This window comes from Lactuca virosa, chromosome 8 (genome assembly GCF_052849685.1).
Source record: "Lactuca virosa cultivar CGN04683 chromosome 8, Lactuca_virosa_CGN04683_v6, whole genome shotgun sequence".
NCBI lineage: Eukaryota > Viridiplantae > Streptophyta > Magnoliopsida > Asterales > Asteraceae > Lactuca > Lactuca virosa.
The window spans coordinates 268,074,016-268,080,077 of NC_136433.1; the positions used below are offsets into that span (position 1 = coordinate 268,074,016).

The 6,062-nt window shown below is 31.1% G+C and overlaps 1 long non-coding RNA gene across 3 annotated transcripts; it reads right to left on the reverse strand.

Annotated features, from left to right (window-relative positions):
* Positions 1–3,454: 3,454 nt before the first annotated feature.
* On the reverse strand, positions 3,455–5,648 carry LOC145129256 (uncharacterized). Of its 3 annotated transcripts, none has more exons than XR_013717409.1 (4): positions 5,401–5,648; positions 4,693–4,871; positions 3,955–4,007; positions 3,455–3,860 (listed from the first exon to the last, which is right to left on the reverse strand). It is a non-coding gene; the product is annotated as an uncharacterized LOC145129256 (long non-coding RNA). The 3 variants fall into 3 exon arrangements; XR_013717408.1 differs by having other exon boundaries at positions 4,693–4,874; XR_013717407.1 differs by having other exon boundaries at positions 4,693–5,648.
* Between the last annotated feature and the right edge of the window lie 414 nt (positions 5,649–6,062).

A 6,062-nucleotide genomic window follows, 5' to 3' on the forward strand; every position in this document is an offset into this window, starting at 1 on the left:
GGTCCACATTAGTATATATAGGTTGTCAGGTTGTCAGATGTAAGTAGTTGATCTACAGTTGTTCACTGCTAGTTTTCGGTCCTCCTGAGTTGTATCAGACAATTTCCATGTGTTATTGTATGCAAGCTCGGTTTCATTTCATCTTCTACTCAATTTCTTCTTTATTTTCATTTGCTTGATTGATCATTGGTGAAGATCCTTCCATCAAGGACCTTACAAACAAGTTAATCACACAGTGATTGTAGACAGTTGAGTTGGAGCTACGAGTTGGGACTTATCTTACAACTTTAGCATTTCTTGAGAGGTGAGTCTCCTCACCATACTAATGGGTCGAAGGCACCAAGGCTGACCCATTTTATGATATGTGGTACACTAGTTGATGCAGTGATATGTGGCATGTTATTTGGTTATATGCTAGGTGGTATGCTAGTTGTATATGTGGTATACTTGTATGAAAGACCATGGGGGAAGCCCATGGTGCTTGGATCTAAGACCATGTGGGGGAGCCCATGGCTTTCCAAGTAAATACCATGGGGGGAGCCCATGACACTTGGATGCCAGACCGTGTGGAGGAGCCCATGGCTTTCCAATTAAAGATCATGGGGGCAGCCCATGGCACCTATGTGTAAGACCATGTGGAGGAGCCCATGGCATCCTGGAGCAAGACCCTGGGAGGAGCCCACGACATCCTTATATGTTTGTATGCATGGCTTGTGGTATATGTAGCTTTTATAGCTAATATGGATTATGTGATTATGTGGATTGTGTGGGGTATGCTCTGGGGAACTCGCAAAGCATTAGCTTACATTTTGTTGATTGTTTTCAGGTACTTCGGAGCCTAAGGGAAAGGGCAAGGTTTGATGGCGCGGCATGCACTCTCTCACGCATTTTTATGGGGACACTTTGATATTTGATATAAAATGTTGATGTTATGAATTTGAAAACAATTGTCATTAAGATTTTATGGTTTATGGTAATGTTTTGATTATTTTAAAAATGAAAAATATATTTGGAAAATTGGGTCGTTACATTTTCTTTGTGAATTTTGTATATGTTTTGTATTTGTATGTCTACTCAAAGAGATTGACCTTTATATAATAGACTATCCATTGATTGCTTATTAAACATATTATATAAGTTATAAAACCTTTGAATGGTAAATCATTATAAAGAGACTTTTGAGTGGTATTCATTTAAATAGGAGGTTTCAAATTAATATGGTTTGAGTAAACATGCCTCTATTATAAGATACTAGGCGAATGCCCGCGTGTTACGTAGCGAAATAATTATCTAGTTTAATATGGTTATATATATTATGGGAAAATAAATAGTTAACATTCTTTTAAGCATATGGTTAATTGAGAAGTTATGATTTTTAAAACAAATAAGATGCGAACACAATGCAATTAACAAAATTATTACATAATAATTGATATGGTTTAATTCATTCTGAATAAGTTGTACATAAAGGTTGTATGCGATTAAATAGTATGTATAATTTTTGATTTACAAATAATTTATACAAATAAATAATGCAAAATTATTATTAGTTTAAAATTGTAAATGTAATGTTTATGTACACATTAGTATCTAATGTAATTATATATTGGTTATCATTTGTGGTCGTATGTCTTTAGTTTCTTAAGTAAGCCCCACATGTGTTGAATCACAGTTTTTGAAAATTATTGAAAAAGATTAGAGAACTTTTACTTATTTCCTGCAATGTTTGGTAATTTAAGACATCTAGTTTCGCATTTTTTTTCGTTGTAGATTTTGTAGAACTTGTGAATTTCCGCCATTAAATCTCTATGCTCGAGTTGCTCATTCATTTTTAAAGGTTTTAAATCTTTTTTCATTCTTGGAGTTTCAAACTTTTCAAGAATTGTGGGTAGACCTCCTGTTCTTGCATTCTTTAGTAAGATTGGAACAAATATAGTTCTGGAAACCTATCTGAAATGCAAAGGTTTTGATATTCTATCTTGAGACTTTAACTTCGGTAGAAAATTTTGCCTTCACCGACTAATATTCATAATTCGTTTAGAGTATTTGAAATTGTACAAACTAAAGGAGTAGAGTTATGAAATGAATTATATAAAGGGATTTAATTACCATGCAGCATGAGGAAAATAAAGGAGTGGAATGTATGAAATGAATGACATAAAAGATTTAATTACCATGTAGGAGCAGGTTTTGTTTCATCATTCTTGCCAAATTTTCATTTTGGAACATATTTATAAGTAAGTAGGAGCAAAATCAATTGTTCATTCATGTCATGCTCTAAATTCACCATCCATAGTTCCATTCATAGCTTCAAAATTTTAATTATAAAAAGTGTGTGATGTGATATTAATTACTTTGAAGGTGAAATGGTGTAGGGGTTTCAAATCCATGAGGTGTTTGGAAATTTGTGTGGGGGTTTCAAATGCATGAGGTGATTAGAAAAAATGTCTCTTTTATAAGTATACTAGGCGAATATCCGCGTGTTGCGCAAAATAAAATTAAAAATTTTGGTAAGCTTATGTTATTGAAAATATTTATGTCATTTATATTAAATATAAAATAATAGTTATTACATTTAGTTTATATAAAATTATAATTAATTTGAACAATAGATAAAATAACGCTTATTAAAATCAAATCATTTAATAGTCTCTATTCATGTTTTACGTGTGTATAATATTAGTTATATTTGTCAATTATTTTAATTTATTACTGTTATGATTTATTAATTTAAAAAAAATGACGGTGTTTTAATTTCGTCATGATGATTATTTAAATTATCAACAACTGTTTGTAATCTAACATAGTTTAATTTCTAAGTTTCTATTATTTTTAACTATTATTATTATAAATTAATTTAAAAACAACTTAATTGAATTTTGTTATTATAAAGTATAGTTTTCAGACACCTTTTAGATAATTCGATTCATAGATTTAGGTTCTTTTATATTTATTATATTTAATGTTTTCCTTTTAACTATGTTAGAAAACTATATATTGAATTTTTTTTAAAACATTATTTGATATTTTACTTTAGGTTTTAAATTTTACACTAAATATTTAAGTTTATTTGATATATTAATGTAGATTATTTATTTAACAATATATTAAAGTTAACAAATTAATTACACTACAAATAAAATGACATTTTGTGGCACAAAAAAAGTGTCACTGAAACCAAAAAAGTGCCACTAAAAACAGCTTTGGCAATCAGCGGCACAAAAAAAAGTGTCACTAGAAGCGCTCCCACTAAAGGCCTTTAATGGCACTTTTTGGTTGTGTCGCTGCAGGTTTATGGAGTTTTAGTGGCACTTTTTATTATGCCACTAAAACACTATTGGGTTTTAGTGACATTTTTTGTGCCACTAATATAATTGCTAATACAAATACTATTTTCATGCTTTTAGTGACACATTTTTTCACCACAAAAAAATTATATTCAAAAACTAGATCATGCATACAAAATGAATTGTTATCGTATAAAATAAAATAAAAGTTACACGCAATGAATTGTTCTTAGAATTTAATAATAATCAAGTATTTAAAAAAAATCATAAATTGCTACTTGTGTTTCGTTCTCTACTATGTTTCTGCTTACAACAATCAAGAAGCAATAAATAATTACATCATAATTTCATAACAATTTACGGAACTCATGCTGCCCCTATCAGGTTTGCTAAACAAAGCCTATACGTAAAGGGCAAAGATGGAGCTTTTTACACTCATTATGTGCATTCACAGCTTGTGCCATTTTTCAATATACATCTCCTTTTTTACAAGCATCTCACAACATCATGATCAATGTGGGATTTGGTATAGAATCCTCCCGTTGTCTAAAAATCTAAAATTTCTACATTCTTCTGAAAAGTTATTTGCATATTCAAAATACAGCAACAATTAGATTTATATAATCTGGATACCAAGTGGCAATTAGTGACTACATTGGGATAATACCTTTTATGCAGGAACTGCTACTGGTCTTGTGATGCTTTTAATACCTTTTGTTGCTGTAAAAATAAATAAAAATAAAAATGTTTAATGGTGATGAAAGCCAAAATGAAGGAATGGACCTACCATTGTTTACTTTTCTATAATAGATAAAGCTACTGATAGTTTTGCACCCGAAAATAAACTTGGAGAAGGTGGATTTGGACCAGTATATAAGGTAATACTAAAATTTTATATAAAAAAAGACATGAAAGAAAGTCACCTTGGGGGTTTGTATTGTTTTTAATATCACATGAAAGAAATGGTAATTTCCAGGGCATACTAGAAGAAGGGCAAGAAGTATCTGTTAAGTGTCTCTCCATGACTTCAAGTCAAGGACTTGATGAATTAAAAAATGAAGTCATTTGCATTTCAAAACTTCAACAACGAAATATTTTTAGATGGAAATGAAAAGTTGTTGATCTATGAATACATGCCAAACAGAAGCTTAGAGTGATTTATATTTGGTTAGAATTACATAACTGCCATTCATCAATTCACCATTAGGAAAATCCCTATCTGATAGAAACTATATGTTGGACACAGATAAAAGACGAAGCTCACTACTTGATTTAATCATATTACTACATAAATACTTTATGTTATATCACATAAATCATAATTTATGTCTAATTTCAGTTTGAACAGCAGGCTAATGAGGTCAAATCACACTCACATAAAACTGTGGAGAGTCAGTTAACATACCTGATTGACCTCTTTTAGTAGAGTTGTGTTCTTTAGTAGTAGACTGGCCTCCTTCACTAGTTTGTGGATGACCTGATTGATCTCCTTCAGTTGCAGAAAGCTCAAAACTTTGATCATTAATTTCACTATCAATATGGATATCAATTGAGGTGATGCATAACCTTTTACGCCTACCCATCCTGCTATAAAACCACAACAAATAAGTACATGTTATATACATATATAAAAGTTGCAGCAAATTCAAGGAAAGAGACAATGAGGCCACCAAAACCAGTGAAAAAAAATGTGATATATAGCTCCTTATAGATATATAAAAGTTGAAAATGGAGCGTGATTCAAGAAATCAGAGCTCCTTATAGATTTCAGTTCTCCATGTGAGGATGTTCTATTTTTCTACATATTTTTCTGATTAATCCATGTTATAATCTTTATATGCTTAAGGTAGTTATCTGATCTTAAGGTAGAACGTAAATCTTATGTTAAACAGATTGATTACTTTCATCTATTTCAATTCTTCACATTACACATAAATCTAATAAATATTACAACAGGATAACGATTGATTCAACAACTAAGCATTTCAAAGTGCATTAATCGGTATCGAATTTTTCACAATATTAATCCATTACATAAGACTAAATGGTTCTAATAGAATACATTAAGAGTAGGAGTAGAAAGTTAGCAGCAGAAATTGAAAACTTAACTTACTATACAAGAGTTGGACTAAGGAGATGACGACGTTAAAAAATACAGCACCGACGATGGCGTAAGGAGATTACGACCTGGAGTGCGGGAGTGTGATTGTGCGGTGGCGTGATTGTGTAGTGGCGACGAACTAGAAGACGGTGGCAACGATCTGGACGATGGTGTCGTGATGGTGCATCGATGACGATGGGAAGATGGTGATCGTATGCTCAAATACTCGTTACCAGCGGGAGTGGGTTTAGGTCTGAACTATTTGGGGCAAATTATATATATACAATTGGTAAACTTTCGTTTGTGAGTTATAGGTACTGTAGCTAATAGTATGACTTTTATTGCACATTGCACAACCATCATCTTCGTGCTATCACCTGATTGAATTCGTAGTTACAGAATTGGCCCTTATATTCTTCTTCCTTATTCCTAAATCATTGAATTTATAAAATAGTTTCTATACTTTTTCCTTTTTACCAGTGTTGTAAAGGTTTTGCTAACGTCTTGCACCTCATTTTCTAACATGATTTGTTTTGTTGGAGAATAAATTAATCCAAATTATAATTATGCCCCTGTATTTTTTTAAATTATTCAAAAAAAACATTTAACTTACAAAAATAACCCCTAAACTCTTATTAACTTGATAAATTATCTTATGCTAATTTTTTTTTAAA